Source organism: Theobroma cacao, chromosome 6 (assembly GCF_053813885.1).
Source record: "Theobroma cacao isolate CCN51 chromosome 6, ASM5381388v1, whole genome shotgun sequence".
In the NCBI taxonomy this organism is placed as follows: Eukaryota; Viridiplantae; Streptophyta; class Magnoliopsida; order Malvales; family Malvaceae; genus Theobroma; species Theobroma cacao.
Window position 1 is genome coordinate 1,805,612 of NC_142644.1, and position 22,194 is coordinate 1,827,805.

At 31.7% G+C, this 22,194-nt stretch overlaps 2 pseudogenes across 1 annotated transcript; both read right to left on the reverse strand.

The window, feature by feature from the left end:
- Positions 1-6,824: 6,824 nt before the first annotated feature.
- Positions 6,825-8,003, reverse strand: LOC148761962 (disease resistance protein Roq1-like; annotated as a pseudogene).
- A 6,472-nt stretch (positions 8,004-14,475) lies between these two features.
- Positions 14,476-21,513, reverse strand: LOC18595221 (TMV resistance protein N-like; annotated as a pseudogene). The gene is made up of 8 exons (XR_016027051.1): positions 20,765-21,513; positions 20,610-20,617; positions 19,217-20,312; positions 19,063-19,106; positions 17,336-17,576; positions 16,869-17,230; positions 16,179-16,752; positions 14,476-15,063 (listed from the first exon to the last, which is right to left on the reverse strand). The product of XR_016027051.1 is annotated as a TMV resistance protein N-like (transcript).
- Positions 21,514-22,194: the final 681 nt, after the last annotated feature.

The following is a 22,194-nucleotide window of genomic DNA, read 5'->3' on the forward strand; positions in this document are numbered from 1 at the left end:
TGAAAAGTTGGTGAAGTTGGAGTGCTAGGCTGCTCTATTGTCAGGTCCATGTCCTCTATATCACTTCGATACACTAATCGAGCCCCACACTTCTTCACCTTGGAGCCAAAGCCGGAGAATTTAATCTCAAATAGATTACAACTCAGAGGTAGCTCAATAATATTGAAAGTTTTAAGTTAAATATTTAAAAGAGATCATTTTTATTAAAATTAAAAAAAATTATTAAAAGTTTTAATTAAATTTATAATTCAAGAAATCAACTATCACATAAAATAGAGATAATATAATAATATATTATAAACTTTAAATTAAAATAAAAAAATCTGTAAAGATTAAAACAATAATATCTAATTGTTGAATGCTTATTGCAAACAGTAAATGAGACTTAGGGTTTTATAAAGAGAATAACATAACAAACTTTCAGTATATTTTTTGGAGGAAAATTGAAGGTAAAAAGAAGATGGAACAAATGAGGAACGAAGATGGAGCAAATGAGGAAAGAAGAATTCAAAAGTAGATATTATAAATTGAATAAAACAAGATAATTGTTTTTATATATATGAAAAAAAAACTGTTGGATATCATTAAATACATATTACCATTAATTGATTATAAATAGAGGAAATAGTTGAAAAAAAAAGCTATTTGTCAAACCCTGTTCTATAAAATAATTACGACGTCATTTACATGCTCAATAGAATGTTTGCATGTTTAGGAAGTTTGAGGAATCGTTAAAAGACGATATTACCTCTAATGGTACCATTAAGTCGATTAATACTCGAACTAGTTCAAATAGAAATTTTGAGGTGAAATTAAGAGTTTCACAGTTCATGGATGACTCAAAATGATAATTCGGAGTTCGATGATCAATTTGGAGTCAAACCGAAATTTTCACTATTTAGGGGTAAAATGGTCATTTGCCACTTGGGGACAAAATGAGAATTTTCAGAAAAGATTTTTTTTTGGCTCCATTTAACTTATTGGAGTATGATTTGAGTATTGAAGTATAATTTGAGGGTTTGGGCGTGAAAAAGTTTAATTTCGATGATTTCTGGAGTGTAGGGGCAAAATCGTAATTTTTCCACTCGCGGATAAAATTTGAGATTTTGAGAGAATTTAGAAAAAATTTGACAAATTGGAGAATGGTATGAGTATAAGGGATGAAAAATATGTCAATGGGCAATTTTTCAGTTTTTGGGGCAAAAATGTAATTTTTGACTTTTACGGGGGTAAAAGTGTAAATTTCAAAAATTACTCCACCAAGACTTTGGATAAGTCTGAGAATTTTATCTAAGCTATGGATATGTGGGACAAGTGTATGGTGAAAATTTGAAAATAAATGGATGGCTAGAATTTAAGGAATTAATAAAACAAAAAAAATAAATAAAATAATATTATATTATTTTAGCCTTTAAAAATGTCAAAATTCCAGAATTCTCATCTTCTTCAGCTGTCCAAACCAGGAGAGAAAAAGGGGGAAAAGAAATAAGAACCCTAGCTGAAAACAATTTGGGGAAAATCAAGAGAAATCAAGAAATCAAGCATTAAAAAGGTAAATTTCATTGATTTTTCTTGTGATTTTCACTACCCATGCATTTTTTTCTCATTTCCATGCAAAATTAGAAAGTGGGTATGGACACCCATGCTGGCCAAACCTCCATGGATGAGTTTGGAGCTTGAGTTTTGGTTGATTTTAATTGAATTAAGTGATTTTAGTTAGGTTATATTGAAATATAGCAAAAATAAGCTAGAGAAATAATTTTCTCCCATTGAAACCCATTATGCTGAATTTTCTAGGGGAATATTGGCTGCTGATCTTGATGTTTATTTGAGGAATTATGATGAATAATGATGTATTAAGAGCCTAGAAAAATAATGGGAATTTTAGGAGCAAAAATATGAATTTTTACCTACTAGGGGTATTTTTGTAATTTGCTATCGGGACTGATAATTTGCACCACACTGAGGAACATTAAGTCAATTTGGGTGCAATTGAGGTATAGAAATTGAAAAAAATTAATTTGGAGTTTAAACGGACACGTATATTGCTTTATCGGGTAAAAGACCGAAATAGGCTAATATCTCGTTTAGGTAAAATTTAGACATTTGACACTTCATATCATGCATTAGTAGTATAAATTAGTTTATTTTGGTTTAGTACCAAAGTAGTAAACCTCTTAATTGTACAATTCGTCAAGGTGGCGAATCCTCTAGCTAGGGCAAAGAAATCGCACTCGAGGAGTAATAGTTGGAGTACCCGAATTTAGTTTTCAGAAACAGTGAGTAAACTTATTATCGTCTTAATTATCTAGAGTAGTTTTATACAATTGTGTGATTTTATGGAAAATGGGTTTAAATGGTAAATTGCTATGTTTTAAGAGAAATTGTGATTTTATAAAATGATTTTATAAATTTTCTGAAAAATTGAATACTGGTTTTGAAAATAGAGTAATTGGAGACTGCCTGCTTGTGTTGTAAATTTATGGTTTTAAATTGAATGGCTTATGATAATAAATGAGCATGAATGGCTAAACTGATTTTGGTGTTAGAATTATTTGTATTGTGTATTTAGCCTTGAGAGGCTAGATTGCGATAAATTGCCATGTCATGCAGAAAAAGATTTTATAAATCAAGTGGTAGATAAAAGATTAGCTACTGCAGTGGTGGGGGGTTCCGTGGGTTAGCCTATTAGAGGGGCACGGTAAACTCCTTTATATTCTCACCTTGGTCGTAAAGGCGCATAGGGTATCTCTTGAGGTGAGCTTTTTGAGTGCACTTCACGTGGACCATCGCGTGAGAGTGAGACTCAGCCAACGTCAAGGAACGGCTATGTTTCAAAATAAAAATATGATTTATACGAAATATGAATTTTTAACAGCCTTGGCGGACTCGGTTGGATACCCCTGGTCCAGGTGTCACCGAGTACAGGATTTGGAATGAGCCAAGTTTTGAGTAATTCACGAGCCATATTGATTATTTGGTTGAAATGAATATTCGTGATATGAAAAATTTGCTGAAGTTAATTATTTTTTAATTGCCTCCATTTACTCGCCTTTAGATAGTTTAGATAGTGTCTGTTTATTCATTGAGATTTTATAATCTCACCACCCTTAATTCCCCACATTTCAGGTTCGGGATAGCCGGTAGATAGTCGATTGCATCAAGGACTTCAGTTAGCCTTGCATTGACAAAATTATAGGTTCACAAACTCGCATCTTATTGGTTAGTTGAGGGCCCACGTGTCATTGTAAAAGTAATTTTATACTTTCGTTATCTGATTTAAAATATGTATGAACATATTTAGCTTTTACACCATGTTTTTGGTGAGTTTCGGTATTATCGAAGAAAAATGACGAAAATGCCCCTATGAGCTAGAAAATAATATTTTATTATTTTGATTTGGAAACGACTTATAATTTCTTGAAATGCAAGATTTAATAACTGTCGCTCACCGGGGAGATGCGAAAACTGATGCTAAGCCTTGCGGGATTTTGATCGGCATTTGGGGTAATGAGTGCCTATCGGGACGTCGCGACGGTTGTCACGGGCCCGATGGGAGTTCCGGGTCGTGACACTATTAAAGATCATTAAATATATATTACCATTACTTGATTGAAAATAGGAGAAATAGTTAAGAATTAATAATATTGTAAGAATTGGGAAGTGATAAAAAAATATAGATTTATTACGCACATAATTAAGAAAGTGGGAAAATATATTATTTTATTAATTATCTTGATTTTTATATGAAAAATGAGTTAAATTGTAAAGCTCGACCTTATAAAATACTAGGCATTACATACATGTGATGATAGCATGATTGCATGCTAGGAAAGTCCCAAAAAATTTACAAAAGTCAGTATTGTACCTAGAGGTACAACAAAGTTGATTAAATCTTCGAACTAGATCAAATAGGAATTTTAAGGTGAGATTAAGAGCGTCATAGTCCAAAGATGACTCAAAATGGTAATTCGGAGTTTGAGGATCAATTTGGAGTCAAATCGAAATTTTCACTATCTAGGGGCAAAATGGTCATTTGCCACTTGGGGACAAAATGAAAATTTTAGAAAAGACTTTTTTGGCTCCATTTGACTTATTGAAGTATAATTTGACTTATTGGAGTATGATTTGAGATTTAGAAGTGAAAAATTTTAATTTCGGTATAATTTGGAATATAGGGGTAAAAAGATAATTTTACCACCCTAGGGGCAAAATTGTAATTTTCCACCACCAGGATATTTTTTCCAGCACATGGTCTTCCTTTATTCTGATTTTTGACCTTTGACTAATCATGTGGTGGAGATGAAATGTTTCAATTTTTAAAATTTTAAAAATGGACCAATTAAAAAATGCCATGTGTCAAGCCTAGGATATTTTATTATTTAACTTAAAAATCAGCCTAAATCAGCCCATTACTCTCCAAATATTTGGCCAAGCAAGGACGAGAGAGAAAGAGAGGAAGAACAAACCCTAGGTGAGGAATTTCAAGAGAAAAAGTGTGGAAAATCAAGGAAAACAAGTGAAAAAGGTAGGATTTTTCAACTTAAGCTTGAAATCTATTTTCCTTAAGCATTTCTCTTCATTTTCCATGCTTAAATTACATGTTTTTATGATGAATTGTTGGCTGATTAAAATGGGTTAGGAGAGAGAAAGTTGTTGGATTTATTTGATTTTAATTTATGTTAGTGTTTTTAGTTAGTTTAGCATATTTAGAAACAAAACAACAAGAAAAGAATTTATTTTCTCCCCCAACCATTAATGGCCGAATTAACCATGTAGTGAATGAGGATGAGTTTCATTTGTATTCTAGAAGAATTGATTAAGGAATGATGAATTATGAGCCTAGAAAAATAATAAGATTTTTCAGAGCAAAAATACGAATTTTTACCCACTGGGGGTGTTTTTGTAATTTGCTACCGAGACTGATAATTTGCATCATACTGAGGGACATTGAGTCAATTTGGGTGCAATTGTGCTATAGAAACTGAAAAAAATTAATTTGGAGTTTAAACGGATGCATTAGGAATTTAATCGGGTGATAAGACGAATTAGGCAAATACGGGGTTTAGATAGTCACCAGTGTTTTTTTGCGTTCCATATCATGCATTGGTAGTCTAAATTAGTTTAATTTTGATTTAGTAACAATTTGGTGAAATTCTCGATTTTGTACTGTGTCAAGGTGGTGAGTCCTCCGATAAAAGTAAGAAAATTGCATCCGAGGACCAGTAGACAGAGTACTTCGAAAGTCTGCACTCTAGACATTGTGAGTAAACTTATTATCATTTTAATTATCTATGGTGGATTTTTAGGTGATTTCATGAATTTTATAGAAAAACGAATTTGAAAAGGTAAATTTTCATGTTTTATGAATAAATGTGTTTCAATGAAATTAATTTATAAATGGTTTTGGAATTAATAATGATTTTGAAAAATAGAGTACACGGAGACTGTTAATTGTTACAATTCGATTGTTTAAATTGATTGGCTTATGGTAAATTGGGCATGAATGGCTAGTTGGCAATTATATTGAAATGCGAATTACAAAAATTGTCATATCATGCTATTGAGTTTTATTATATGGTGGATTATATATTAATTAATCACTACAATAGGGGGTTTCTGTGGACCAGCCTCTTAGAGGGGCACGGTAAACCCCATTATATTCTTACCTCGAACGGAGAGGCGCGTAGGGTATCTCCTGGGGTAAAGCTTAGGGTTCACTTCACGCTAAACCACCACGTGAGGGGGAACTCAGCCAACGCCAAGGAACAGCTATGTTTTCAAAACAAAAACATGATTTATGTGAAATGTGAATTTTAATAGCCTTAGTGGTCTCGGTAGGATGCCTCGGCCAAGGTGTCCTCGAGAATGGATTTATGGCACAAGCCTAGATTTTTATGAGATTCATAAGCCTCTTTACGTATTTTTAACAAAATGTGTACTAATGCTATAACCTAGTTTATGATGATTTACTTTATTGTCTCCATGTACTCAACTCTAGATGTTTATGATGATGTTTGTTTACTCATTGGGATTTTATAATCTCACCACCCTCCTTTCCACCCATTTCAGGTTCAGTATAGACTGTAGATAGCTGATCTCATCGAGGACTACCGTTGGATCTGCATTTTTCAAACCGTAGGTTCACAGTCCTCTTTACTTTTGTATATTCAGGGGCCTTTTTGTTATTGTAAATTAAATTAAATATTTTGGCTTACTGTATTTCAGCATGTATAAATTTATTTAGCCTTTACGCTACAAAAATTATTTACGTATAACTCTATAAATATTGTTTTATAAGAAAATAGAATATTTTACTTAAAATTTCTTTTATTTTCTTATTATATTCAAATAACCATAATTTCATTTTAAATGAAGATTTTAGACTTTTAAACTCATTTTGATTATGAATTATGTCTTTTGTACTTGTATATTACATGTTAGCCAGTTTCAAAATTTTTTAGAAAAATGGTCAAAATATCCCTGTGAGACGAAAATTAATATTTTATTTGTTTTAAGTTGGAAAAGGTTTAAAATCTTTTAGAGCACGATAATTGACAATGGTTGCTCACAAAAGAATAGAAAAACTGATAGTAAAGCCTTGCAGGGTTTCAGGTTAACATTTAGGGCAATGAGTGTCTACCGAGACACCGCGACAGTTGTCACGGGCTCGAGGGGTGTACCGGGTCGTGACATAAATAGTTGAGAATAAATAAGCATGTGAAAGAGAGGGAAAATAAATATTTATTAGACTTGAATGATAGGTATATATTTTAATAATTATACTAATTTTTGTATTTTTAATATAATTAATTATATTGTTATTATAAAATTAGGAAGCCTACTAAAAATTTGGGGCCTAAAGCCACCGCTTTGGTTGCTTTACCCTTAAGCCGGCACTGAAGCTCGGGCAATGTTTCAAGCTTCTTGCAAACCACCAATTTGAGACGATGAATCTTGGTAAGTTGACAAAGATTTGCAGGTAGGCTGGCGAAACTGTTATCACTAAGAATCAGTGTTTCCAATGAGGGTAAGCAACATATATCACTAGGAAGAGGCCCCTGCAAAAGATTCCTGTCGCTTATATTCAGCTCTGTTAAAGAACTCAAACCTTATAAACGAGGTAACGTCAAAGCCATGGGATTCAAACATTGTTTGAAAAGCATGAGATTCAGACTTGATGATAGTACCCCGCGTCTCATCCTATACTTCCTCCTTATGAGGGATGTTGATAAATTTTCAAGTTCAGAGCAGTTAGAAAGATTAAGAACTTCTAGACTGCCGAGATGTCCAACAAAAAAGGGTAGTTCTTCAATGCCTGTCCCATCTAAATAGAGCTTCTGCAAACATTTCATTTTCCCATCAATCTCTGGAAACCTTTGAAGATACGTGCAGCCTGAAAGAATCATTGTTTCCAGAGATTTCATTTCAATTTTGGTTGGAAGACTCTCAAGCCTTTTGCAGTTTCTTAAATTCAAATATTTAAGCTTCACTAGAAAGGCGATTGATGGATGAACATCTGTAATTTTAGTACAACCTTCCAAGCTCAAAGTTTTGAGATTTTTTGGTCATTGTGAAGTCTGGTGTACTGATCAGGTTTTGGCAGCCTTTGAGGTTGAGGACTTTGAACTTATTTAAAGACTATGGAAGAAACAATAAAAGGAAACATAAATTGTTATTTTGTGACGACATTCAAATTATTTATAATTTCTAAGAATATAAGCTAAAAGACCAACATCAAATAAACTATTTCTTACTTTGTTTCCCTCCCATAGTTGTGCAATGCAGCTATTGGGTAAGAGAAGTACGACGAGGTTGTCTGGATGGAAGGCCCAAGGCAATGATTTTAAAGGATACTTAAGCCATCCTAAAACACTTAGCTCATTAGAAAGATATACGAGATCACAAAATTCTAGGACACCACGGACTATGAGCAATCTTAGTTTTTTCATTTTTAAGAAGGCATCAGCACTCAAAGTGAAAGTCTCATTTTGTTACCTAATAAGAAGAATATCAATCAATTATTAATTTCATGATAATAGACTAAAAAATCTTTAATTAATATTAATAATTATAACGTAAATGTTAAAATTGATGTTATTTTTTTATTTTTATATAATGAAAACTAATTATTTTATTTTTACATGGTAGATGTAATATGCTTACATGTTTTATTTCAATAGTTAAAAAATATATAATTGCATACCATTACTTTTATATTTATATATTTTTGTAAAGATACATTACTTTTATAAATAATTTTAGAAAAAAAAATAAACGAAAGTCGGAAATGTGTAACATAAAAATAATATAATTAATAAAATAAAATAAGATTATATGATACATTTGAAAGAGAAAATTGTGAGAGAAGGACTTCGTGATAAGGTGATTTCAGAAATAACCACACATATAAAGTTATTTGTTTCTATCTAAAAATAAACATGAGTAGACCAAAATGCCCTTAAAAACATCGTTTCAAATAAATGCTCAACTGTTTAAAATTCAAGTTTTTATCGATGATAAAGATAAAGATAAAAAGATATATATTTGTACCTTGTAATACCGTTGATGACCATGCCTTCGATCACTTCCGTCTCCTAAACATCATAAGTACCATAAGGCTTTACACAAAAAAGATGCCTTCAACATTTTTTCTTGGGTGGATAATTTGTAAGTAGAGAGTAAAATAAGTAAATAATAAATATAATATAATCTCTATGAAATACTATCCGAGTTTTGTGTTAGCACATGATATACATCCTCTTCCTCCGACAGTATAAAACATTTGCTAGGTTCATCCAAAGACTTTGCCAAACAATATATCTTCCCATTTCTTGTAGCAACTCATGCATTCAAATTCTGTTGTCTTCAACTATTATGGGAGATTTTTTGATGAGAACATCTAGTCCAATATTGGGGATTATACCCATAACCAGCCAGTAATTTTGTTACAAAGTCTTTGTCCAATCCATTGAAGAAATGTGCGATATCTAGAAATATTTTCTTCTCTATTTCATCTAATCCCTCAAGGCTTATTCGAAGACAATTTTGAATATCATTATTAAGATATCTTTTAAGTTTAGCTACTGCAGTGGTGGGGGGTTCCGTGGGTCAGCCTATTAGAGGGGCACGGTAAACTCCTTTATATTCTCACCTTGGTCGTAGAGGCGCATAGAGTATCTCTTGAGGTGGGCTTTTTGAGTGCACTTCACGTGGACCATCGCGTGAGAGTGAGACTCAGCCAACGTCAAGGAACGGCTATGTTTCAAAATAAAAATATGATTTATGCGAAATATGAATTTTTAACAGCCTTGGCGGACTCGGTTGGATACCCCTGGTCCAAGTGTCACCGAGTACAGAATTTGGCATGAGCCAAGTTTTGAGTAATTCACGAGCCATATTGATTATTTGGTTGAAATGAATATTCGTGATGTGAAAAATTTGCTGAAGTTAATTATCTTTTAATTGTCTCTATTTACTCGCCTTTAGATAGTTTAGATGGTGTCTGTTTACTCATTGGGATTTTATAATCTCACCACTCTCAATTTTCCAAATTTCAGGTTTGGGATAGCTGGTAGATAGCCGATTGCATCAAGGACTTCAGTTAGCCTTGCATTGTCAAAATTATAGGTTCACAGACTCGCATCTTATTAGTTAGTTGGGGGCCCACGTGTCATTGTAAAAGTAATTTTATACTTTCGTTATCTGATTTAAAATATGTATGAACATATTTAGCTTTTACACCATATCTTTAACGTTCCCTGTTTGTTTTCGCAAGTCAGATGGATCGACATGATAAAAAACTGAAAAAACCTTATGTCTCCTCTCTTTTCTCTGTTTAAGAATCTCAACAAGCTCATGTTGAAAAATTTTAAATCCATAAAAGTCGGTCAATTTCAATTTTATTTAAAATTTTTAAAAAATTTTGTGCAAAATACTTCCTAATCTTTTGCCTGTCTTTATTATTTGTTTTTGATATAACAAAAATTTGCTCTAATAGTGTAAACCTATTTCAAGAAAAAAATATAATCATAAATTAAATAATAATTATTTAATTATTGGTTTGATAAAAATTATTTGGTTTACATGATTTAATTATTTGTTTCAACAGACAGTAAAAAATAATTATTATTTATTAATTTCATAAAAATTATTTAATTACATGATTTAATGGTTTGTGTTAAAAACAGTAAATTAAATAGTAATTATTTATTGGTTTGATAAAAATTAGTTGATTTACGTGATGTAATTATTTGTTTTAAAAACAATTTTCTTTACATGATTTTCGGATGCAAGTTGATTAAATTAATCTTTAAATAAGTTAGTAAAAATTATCAAAGTTGATAACATATAACCCGTCTGAATCTAAATAACCTATTCAAGTTTAACTTAATTTGACTTTAAAAGTCAATAAATAATTCAAACACTATCAAATGATCCACCCAAGATCTAACCTAAATGCAAAATAATCCAAAATTTCATTTTCCAAAATCGAAACAGTCAAAATCCATAATAATATAATCCAACATGAATTGCCTAAAACATCCTATTGTCATATTATAAAACTAAGTATAGTAACAAAATCCATGTATGCAAGTTTTTAATAATATTTGTGAAAATTTTAAGCAGTGCATGTATCTCTTTCATTTCACTTAATAATAAACTTAAAAAGGGCGAGAGAATGGACATTTAAAAGTTGGATTTTGTGTGAAAGATCATAGAAATAAAATATATATTTTTTAGGCAAAATCAACATTTCAAACTAATGAGGGATTGTTAAATAGGTTATTAATGTTGATAGTCTGTACTCTCAGACTAAAACATTAATAAGCAATTAATTTTATTATTCTAATTTTTAAATTAAATAATAAAAGGTTATTTATGAAAAGTGCTTATTGATACAAAGTCATAACTAAAAAGTTAAAAATAGTTACCTTATTAAATATATTTTTTGAGTAGTTAAATTATGAAAGAAATAACTATTTCAAGAGTTATATTATAAAAAAAATAAGTCTTTATATTAAAAGACGTATACCTTGAAAAAAACGTTAACTTATGCCCTTAAAATTATACCTTTTTTTTCTCAAAATTTCTTCTTTCTTCTCAAATATTTCTAACACATTCTAGATGTTACCATTTGCATTTCGAACAACTTTTTTTTTCTCTGTTAGAGAGTGGGTTTGGGAAGGTCGATCACTAAAGGAAAAGAAAAAGGTTGCTTTGGCTAAAGCAATGTTTTCTTTTGTTTATATTTGGAAAGAGAAAATGATTATATAAACAAAGTATTTATGAAAGAGTAGTGTTAAAGTGGATCATGACTCAGATTGAATTATCTTCATGAACAAGTAAATTCTTCTTTACCAACAACAAAGATTCCACATTGCACAATCACAACCGTCTCTCACTCTGCACTTCCATTCTAAACACTATCAAAGGAGTTACGACTTCTATCTTCAGCTCCATATCCTACACTTCACCTCCTCCTGTTGTCCACACACATTATTAAAATATGAAAAAGAAAAGGCAGCAGCCATTGATCAATCCATCAACAAAACTTTTTCGGTTATAACTTTGTATCTGTAACGAAAAAGGGGGCACGCATCTGTAACCTCAATATATATATATATATATATATCCATCCTTTTCAGGTGTTGTGAATTAGGAATTTAGGAAGAGGAATGCAACCGATTACCAATGAAGCATCAAATTCCAGGCTTGCGGCCATTACAAGCAAATTAAAAAAAAAAAAAGAATTAGTACTAAGATGCTATTTTATTAGCTGCAAGTAATTTTGTCTGTGTTTCTGTAGCCATCTTTGGAAGCTAATTACTTAATGGTTCAGATAGATGCCAAACGGATATGATTCCCTTTTTTTTTTTCTCTTTTTAATTATTAATTATTTTCCATGAACATGAACATCCCCATGAACGTGGCTTCTACATTTCCCCACTTCAAAATTTCAGAAATACAATGATCAAAGAATCTTGAAAAAGAAAAAAAACAAACATAAATATGCTTGAGCTTAGATTTTTGAGTTATGGAAGATGAATACTTTGAAAAAGAGGAATATGAAGAACGAGGATAGTGTAATCTGGCTCCAAAAAGGGTTTTGATGCTTAGGCTAACAAGTAATTTAGTAATTTAATCATATTTTGACATTTTGTGACGAGATATTTATTATTAAATCTAATGAATTTGGGCTAAATTACAACAAAATCATAAGAACTTGTATGGATTTTATCAAAAGAAAAAAAAAAAAAAGAGAGAAGAAAACTTGATCAATTAATGGACTTTAGAAAGCAAAGTACACGTGTCGTGACCCGTATATCGGAGTAGGCTCCTGAGTATTAAGGAGCTCGGTGGACGGCCCCTCCAGTAACCACCTAGTCAACATTGAGCCCAGCCAGCCAGTCCAGCACACTACCCAAACAAACAAGCAGGCTACCATGCAGATTGGCCTACAAGATGTCTCCCCTTGAGTAGAAGGAGTTGAGGAGGCAGTTGGGGAAGCTCATTGAGGCTCGTTTCATCGTGGTTTCTAAGGCCCCATTTGGTGCGTAGGTGTTGTTTTAGCACAAGCATGATGTCTCCTTGCATGTATGTGGATTATCGAATGTTGAACAAGCTGACCATTAAGAACCTCATACCACTTATAGTAGATTTATTTGATTAGTTGAGGGAGGCTACATGGGTTAGGAAGTTGGTCTTGAGGCCAGACTTCTACCAAGTGCACAAAGTTGACGGTAATAAGCCCAAGATAGCTTGTATCAAATTTTTGGTCATGTCATTTAGGCTCATCAATGCATCAATCATGTTTTACACGCTCATGAACAAAGTACTCTAACCCTTTTTTGATAAATTTGTGATGATTTACCTTGATGATATTATTGTTTATAGTAATACCCTTGTTGAGCATGTAGAACATCGTAAGCTTGTCTTTGATGAACTGAGAGCACATAAATTGTATTTCAAAAAGGAAAATGTGTATTTAGCTTGCATTAAATACCATTCTTGGGGCATATTATTAGGATAGATAAGAATAAGTTGAAGGAAAATCTTAGAGTGGGAGCCACCCATAAACGAGAAAGAATTAAGGCCTTTTTCCGGGTTGGTGAACTACTAGAGGATATTCATTAGGAGCTACTCATCCATAGTTGCACCCCTCATGAATATGCTGAAGAAGTGAAGGAATTGGGACAGGAATGGAGTCAAAGGGCGTTTGAGAGGTATAAACAGGTAATGACTGAGAAGCTAGTTCTAGCCATATCCGACCATGGTAGGCCCTTTGAGGTATACACAAATGCTTTTGATTTTGCCATTGGTGGCGTGCTGATGCAAGATGGCTACCTTATTGCATATGAAAGCAGAAAATTGAATGAGATCAAGAGACAAATATTACTCAAATAATCTTAATGCGAAACTGGAATAAGCTAAACTTGAAAATGACTTGAATTTTCTTGCACCTCAAAGTGATTGTCCATCTAATTATCACCCCTACCAACTATGATATTATGAAATATCTATAACATGCATATATATATATTTGAGATTTCTTATCCTATAAAGTTTTGTTCAAGTATTTGTTAAAGATTTCATAAACTATCGCATCTCTAATATCAAAAAAAATTTCTCATTCAAATGATAATTTTATTAAGCACTAGTATATGATCATATACTATCATGATGTATTTCAAAAAGATCAGATTAAAGCATATAAACACATACCATAAAGACAATGTTCTTAAAACCTAAAATAAAAAAAAGAACACGAGTCACTCTAGCATAACCACATTCTATTATCATGTATAACACATTTCAATATGATCCATTCCGAATTGAGTTAATATACCATTTATCTCAAATATAAGCAATAAATTGAAAATGACTAGAATTAGATTTCGTTGAGTAGTAACACAATTGAAATATTATTTTTATTTACTAGGCCCACACAGTTTAGAACGTTATAAATCACAAAAAAATAACATAAGATTTGAATTTGACTTTTTAAGTAAAGAACACAATCACTTACCTTTAAATGGTTTATTCCAATGCACAATACAACAGGACTTTTGTTTAATTAATACCTCATTCACGCAAAGCTATTAAAGCATGTACAACTTGGCTGAAATGCTACTGACAAAGGTGAGAGGATCAAAACGACATGCACAAAGGATTTCACCTCTGTCCTCCTTCTATGACTTCTTCGACCTAGAAATAAAGAATAAAGGTTATGAATGCAAATTAGAATCATAAGACATGATCATGGATCTTACTTTTTTAAATTAAATGCAAATAAATAGATAAAATGGAAATAATTAAAGTCCAATTAATTTGGTCATGTAAAAAGTGAAAGCAGAATAAGAGCTGTGGGGACAAAGAATTATAAAGACTAGGTGATTAGTGGTTCACGGGAATGTTTCTTCCACCTGATAAAATAGCCATCACTTGACAAGGGCAGCATTCCCTGTTGATCCATCAGAAGTATCTTTTTCTTTTTTTGCTGAGCCCATCAGTAGAATCTTGATGGATATCGCTAAAATTTGTTGAAGTTGGAGTGCTAGACTGCTCTATTGTTGGGTCCATGTCCTCCATATCACTTCGATACACTAATCGAGCCCCACACTTCTTGACCTTAGGACCAATGCCAAGGGTTTCGAATAAAATCTTAATTCCAATACACTTCTTCACCTTGCAATCTCCACTTTCGTCATTCCAAAAATAATCTACAATGTCACGAGGCAAATACCCTAGCCAAAGATGGTCCTTCAAGATCCGGTGTGAATCGCTATGAAAATTAAACCCATAAGTAGGTAGCCTATGTTGAAAATCTATAGAATGGATAATAACAGTACACATAGCAAGATCCCTAATCCAATCATCATTATTGGAGGGAGGCACAAAAACACAGCAGACGGCGATTCCCATCCACTGATCACCATCATTTTGCAAATTGGGAGGCATTGATATCATTACTGAACCTTCCTCACTCTGGTGATTAAACCATTCAAAGATTTTACTTCCAGGAATAAGCATGTCAAATATCGTTTTTGCTTTCGCAATTGCCTGCAAAACAAAGCCCCGTTTGAAAATACACATTTTGCAACAGAATTATTTTGAAAACTTTCAATATGATGCTTGAAGTTTGAAAATTCATAATTAGATATTTGAATTTTAATTCAATTAGTTCGTTTGAAAATTTTGATTAACGGTGTTCATCAAATAGGTGACATGTCACAAAACAATCAATAAAAATACGTCACATGTCTAAAAATACTACGTCAGTTTAATTTTTATTTTTTTAAAAAAAATTGTTTTTAAAGAAAAAAAACCGTTTTTTTTGCTAAAAATTTTTATTTTTAAAACAAAAATAAAAAAATTCAGAAAATTCAAAACAAAAAAAAAATTTCGGTTTCTTACAAATTTTATTTTTGAAATTTAAAATAAAAGATTTTTAAAATATGGAAAAAATAAATTATTTTTAAAATAAAAAATAAAAAATTGACATAATATTCAAAAAAGACCATAAACTATTCAAAAAAATCTAAATAAAATCTTATATGTTTATTACGTTAAATCAAACCTTCATTATAAGTTAATTAAGTCTTTATAACTAATAATTAATTATTATTGTGTAACTAAATTATCACACAACACTTACATGGCATACTACAACGACGTAAATTAGTGCCAATCTAAACCAACACTAGCTCGAACAATGCCTTCCTCTCCTTTCACCTTGTCTCTCTTTCCTCCCTTCCTCCTCCTTCCCTATGTATATCCCCAAATTTCCCTATTTCTCTCTCCCTAATTTTTTATTCCTCTTTTTGATTTCTTCTAACTTTTGTCATTTTCTAGATTTTTAAAATTTTTAAAATTATTATTTTATTGTTAAAAATGAAAACGTTAGAACAAAAACAAAAAATAAAACACAAAAAATGATGAGTCACATGCACATTCTTATTAGTTATTTTTTATCATATTGTTGATTTGACTAACTGTTAATAAATAATTCAAACCATTCAACGAAAGTAAAATTTAAATATCTATTCGTAACTTTTTAAATTTTAAGTATCAAATCGATAATTTTGCCATGATCAAATATCAAATGCATAATTAATCCATTAATTTACTACTATAAATTCTTGGGAATTAAGGGTAAGCGAGTTCTAGAAATATACCTTAATATGTCCTTTTAGCATTCCTAATGCATTTTCATTCCCAACCAATTTGAAGCAATTAAGGCCGTAACAATATGCCTTACTCCATATAGGGTTATAACTTCTTCTTTTCCAAGGATTGTATGGTTTTGTTGGATTCGGAACTATCTCCAATGAAGCACAACCACCTAACCCTACTGCCTTTATGCTTGATGGAAGCTCAGGCAATGATTCAAGCTTTTTGCAATCCCATAATTCGAGACGAAGAAGCTTGGTAAGCTGACAAATATTTGCAGGTAGGCTGACGAAATTGTTATGAGTAAGAATCAGTGTTTCCAATGAGGATAAGCAACATATATCATTAGGAAGAGCCCCTTCACAAAGAGTCCTGCCGCTTATATTCAACTCTGTCAAAGAACTCAAACCTGAGAAACGAGTTAACGTTAGAGCTATGGAATTCGGACTTTTTTTGAAAAGCATGGGATTCAGACTTGGTAATAGCACTCTGCATCCCTTCCTATATATCCTCTGTAGGAAGGATGGTGGTAAATTTTCAAATACAGAGCAACTCGAGAGATTAAGAACTTTTAGACTGCTGAGATCTCCAATTGAAGAGGGAAGTTCTTCAATGCTTGTCCCATCTAAATAGAGCTCCTGCAAGAGTTTTGAGATTTGAGATTCTTATAGATTCTTAAATTCAAAAGTTTAAGCTTGGGTAGAAATGCAATGGATGGATGGACATCTACTAAGCTGGTACAGCCTTCCAAATTCAAACTTTTGAGATTTTTGGTCATTGTGAAGTCTGCTAAATGTTCAAGTTTAGAGCAGCCCGAAAGAATCAATGTTTCAAGAGATTCCATTCCAATTTTGGTTGGGAGACTCCTAAGGCTTTTGCAGTTTCATACATTCAAAAGTTGAAGCTTGGGTAGAAATGAGATGGATGGATGGACATCTACTAAGCTGGTACAGCCTTCCAACTCCAGACTTTCGAGATTTTTGGCCATTGTGAAGTCTGATGTCCTTATTAGCTTTGGGGAGTGTTGGAGGTTGACGACTTTTAACTTATTTAAAGGCTGTCAAAGAAACAAAAAACTTGTTAATTTGTAACGATATTCAAATTATTTATAATTTCTATGAAAATAAGTTTAAAGGCCAACATTAAATAAAGTAATTCTTACTCTCTTTCCCTCCCATAGTCGTTCAATGCAGCTATTAGGTAGGAGAAGTGCAACAAGGTTGTTTGGTTGGGAGCCCGAAGGCAATGATTCTAAAGGACATCCAAACCAATCAAAAAACCGTAACTCTTTAGAAAGATATCTGAGATTAGAAGATTTAAAGAGACCACGGACTATGAGCAATCTTAGTTTTGTCATCTTCGAGAAGGCATCAGCATTCAAAGTGAAAGTCTTGTTTTGTTCCCTAAGAAATGATAAGCAAGGGAATACAGACAAATGAGCTTCACAACATATATAGCAATAGAACAACCTACAAAGCTGGAGTGTTTGTGTCTGTATATATATATAAAGAATCCTTGACACTTGGAAAAGTCACTAGATATGCATGTATTCTAGATGCTCATGAACTTGAGTTTCATCTTGCACAAAAACTATTAAAGTCTCAATTCAAATTTATTGATTTCTAATGCAACCAATATTTCTGTTTTGCATTCTTATTTCTTGTCCACGTTCAATCAAAATTTAAATTCCTTTGTCAAGCTCTTTTCTATATCAACTGGATTATCACGGTTTTTCCTTTTTGTATTTTGGTAGCATTAATATACTACCAATGATTAAGTTAATATACACTTTTAGGTAAAGTCATTCCAAATTTTTAATTTTAAAAATTGGTTTAATTGATATGTGAATATTTCTTTAGTTATGTACATATCTTTACGATCTCCGCAAATATCGTAACTCAATACTTTTGTATATAATGACAATTAATATAATTTATTTAAATAAATAAAACATGTTTCGCATATCCATTCCATACGATTTAAATTGGCTGCCATTTATGAAGCCCTCGGTAGGCTTAATAGGCTGCCATTTGACATCTAATTAAGCACCATAAGATAATTCAGAGGAAAGAAAAGAAAAAGAAGAGAAATACAAAAACGTTCATATTAAGTAAAAAATAAAATAAAATTGTGGCATACAAATACACTTAATTAAATAAAGTAAAAATATGATCAAAAATATATTTAAAAATTTTAATTATTGTACAATTAATAAAATTATATATGGATATTTAAATAAAAGGAATCTCAATCAATTATTAATTTCATGATAATAAACATTAAAATGTTTAATTAATATTAATAGTTATAACGTAAATGTTAAAATTGATTTCAATATTTTTACTTTCTTTTAAAGAAAACTAATTAGTTTATTTTTACATGGTAAATGTAATATACTTATATGTTAATTTAAATAATCAAAAATATTTTATTTCACACCATTCCTTCTATATATAATTTCAGAAAATAAATAAATGAAAGTCGAAAATGTGTAACATAAAACTAATATACTTAATAAAATAAAATAAAACAGGATTAAATATGTCTTTTAACTTGTTCCAAAGTTGCACAAAATATCTTAATGTAATAAGAACATCAATAAAATCTGCGTCCCCTAGATTTTATCAGAACAGGCAGCTTAGAGGTCTGATTCATTCAGGTCTATGGCTGTTTTTATTTAGCCAACAAACTGTTTTTGTAATATGTATCTGTCATAGTAATGAATTTACAATCCTTTTAAAAAAAGATAATCAATAATTAAGAATAAAATTGTTAATTTAATAAATTACAAAAAATAAATATATCGTTTTCTATTTCTATTTTTTGAATTCCGGGTTTTTATAGATAATAAAGATAAAGATAAAGATAAATGGATATGTGTAGTTGTACCTTGTAATGCTGTTGATGACCATGCCTTCAATTGCTTCTGTACCCTAGACATCAAGAGTACTGTAAGGCTTTACATAAAGATGGATAATTTGCCAATTTAAATAAAGAGTAATATAAATAAATAAACACAACTTACTCATTATGAAATACTAACCGAGTTTTGTGTTAGCACTTGATATACATCACTTTCCTCCGACAACCTACATCCTTTGCTAGGTTCATCAAGAGACTTTTGCCGAACAATATATCTTCCCATCTCTTGTAACAAATCATGCATCCAAATTTTGTTGCATTCAACTGTTATGAGAGATTTCTTGATGAGAACATCTAGTCCAATATCCGGATAATACCCACAGCCATCCAGTATTTTTGTTACAAAATCTCTATCCCACCTGTTAAAGAAATGTGCGATCTCTAGAAATATTTTTTTCTCAATTTCTGATAATCCATCAAAGCTTATTTGAAGACAATTGTGAATTCTATTGTCAGGTTCACTTTTAAGTCTACCTATAGCGCTCCTCCATTGAGCTGCACCTCTAGCACAAAGAAAAGAGCCCAAAACTTCAAGAGCTAGTGGATGGCCACCAGCATATTCCACAACAGTTTTACATAGCGATATGAAATCATTTTCCAATGCATCACTATTGAAAGCTTTCAAACTTAAGAGCTGTAGGGATTCGGATTCATCCAATGTTGTAGGCTTATACACATCATCCACTCCGTAGACTCGCAACAGATGCTCATCTCTAGTTGTTATGATGATTCTACTCCCTAAACCAAACCAATCACGCTTTTCAGCCAGCCATTTGAAATGTTGAATGTTTTCCGCATCATCAATAACAACAAGAACATTTTTATGACGTAACCTACGACTTATAATTTCAATTCCGTCATAAACACTAGAAACTTTGAACTCTTCTCTAGGAAAAATCTTAGAAAGAAGCTGTTCTTGTAAAGAAACAAGTCCAGATTTCATTGCAACTTCTCGAACACCAGCAAGAAAGCATTTACCTTCAAAATAACCAGACATTTGGGTATAAACAACACTTGCAAGAGTTGTTTTACCAATGCCACCCATTTCACAAATTCCTACAATGCGAATATCACGATCTTCCTCAAAATCTATTTTATCATACAGCTCATCCAAACGTGAATGAATTCCAATTAAGTCATTAGGAACACTTGAACGTGCTTGATATACCTTTGTTGATATCTTTTTAACGACTCCTCCAATGAATTCTGATTCATACCTATAAACTCAAAAAGTCAAATAAACATTATCAATGAGAAAGCATAAATTACTATTTGATTTATATTCTACTAGAATTTTGTATGGCGCATGTTTGTTGAGGTTACAAGTTTTTTTTATTTATATATACTAACATCAATATATCATTAAATTATTCACAACATTATTTACTTATTAGTAATTAACATTAATTAAATATTATTATTTTTTATTCATATTAATCATAATATTATTGATAAACCAATTAAATTTTTTATTTTTAGATATAACTAATTGAATAAAATGTAATGTAAAAAACAAAATTAGCTTTTAACTATTGTAGATAAGATGTTTATGTATCTCCCTATCAAAAAATTGATTTCTAATTTGCAGTTTGAAAACAATTAAATATGAATTAGAGCCTGTTTGGTCTAGGTTTATATATATATATATATATATAAACAATTAGGATGCTTCATACAAAGCATCTCGCCACTTTTGCGTCTTGCTTTGATTATATCTTTTTTCAGGTTCAGCAAAGGCTTTTTCAACGCTCCCTTTCTGTCTTCGTAGCTCACGTGGCTCGACATCATAGAAAATAGGAAAAACTTTATGTTTCCTCTCTTTTCGCTGTTTAAGAATCTCAACAAGCTCATCTAGGCACCACCTTGAAAAAGCATACATTTTTTAAAAAACGATTATTGAGCACCATGATTCTCTAATTGCTTTAAGGAGCTCTGGTGCAAAGTTTTGGCCCTTCTCAAGCCTTTGGTCATCCCTGAAAGTGATGATTCCTCTCTCAATCAAACAAGAATTTAGATGGTCCGTAAAGCCCTTGCGGGTATCTTCACCGTGAAAGCTCAAGAAAACATTATATTTCCATTGAGAAGAAGATAGAGATGAAGATGATGAGGAGGAGGAGGATGGCGTGCCGATGGTCATAGTTGGATAGAGGAAGAAGAAGGGAAGATAGTGCCCGTTTCCTTAAGGTGCAGGAGGAGATATCTCTATAACTTGCAGGGTTGACTTCTCTTTTTCCTCTCTATTTACATGATGTGCCGTGGCCGGATGGTGTCTTAATAGCTGATTGTTGCGAGGTAACTGCCCCTTTTTTTTTAATAATGGTGTCTCATGTGGCTATGGTGGTGCGTGATAGCTGTGCTGATAAGCATTACAGTCCGTTTCAAGTTTTAACTATCTCCAGTTGGTTCTTTCCAGGATATTGTATCTTTCTTCTGATACATACTAATATATCAGTCCTGATTGAGCTAAAAAGACAAAAACAAAATAAAAATAAAATCCGTAGCCGCCCATGTTGCTGAATTGTATATAACTTAAGCAATCTTACCTATATATTATGTTTCTCTAGTTTACTGAAAACAAGGTCAGGCATTCAGTGATAAGATATGTCATTGCTTCCTTTAATATTATGTGGTAGTGAGTGCTTTGTAGGGGAACCCTTCAATCAATGGCGTTGGAGTTGGCGCTGTGCTACCGTAGCAAACTCTTCTTAAAATTAAGATTGAGAGAATTTTGTTTCTTCCGCCGATCAGAAGTGAACCTAATCTTTCCCTGAAGTTACTGCAAATAAAATCCTCCATGGTTGAAATTAAAGGCTTTCAAAATACATAAAGATAAAGAATGACTATTAATATCTTTGCTAAACTTCAAACTTCCTGTTAGGATAGTCTTGAATTGTGATTTAATTAGGATTGTTTAATTCTAATTAAATTAGTATACCTTATAAATAGTCTTTAAATCTAGTTAGATTAGAATAACAATTTCTAATTCTATTAGGATAAGATTCCTAATTAAATTAGGATAAGGTTATTGTATTTGATACTATAAAAGGACCCTATGGGTTAAAGAATAATTATCACCTAGATTTAGAGAGAGAGATTTAG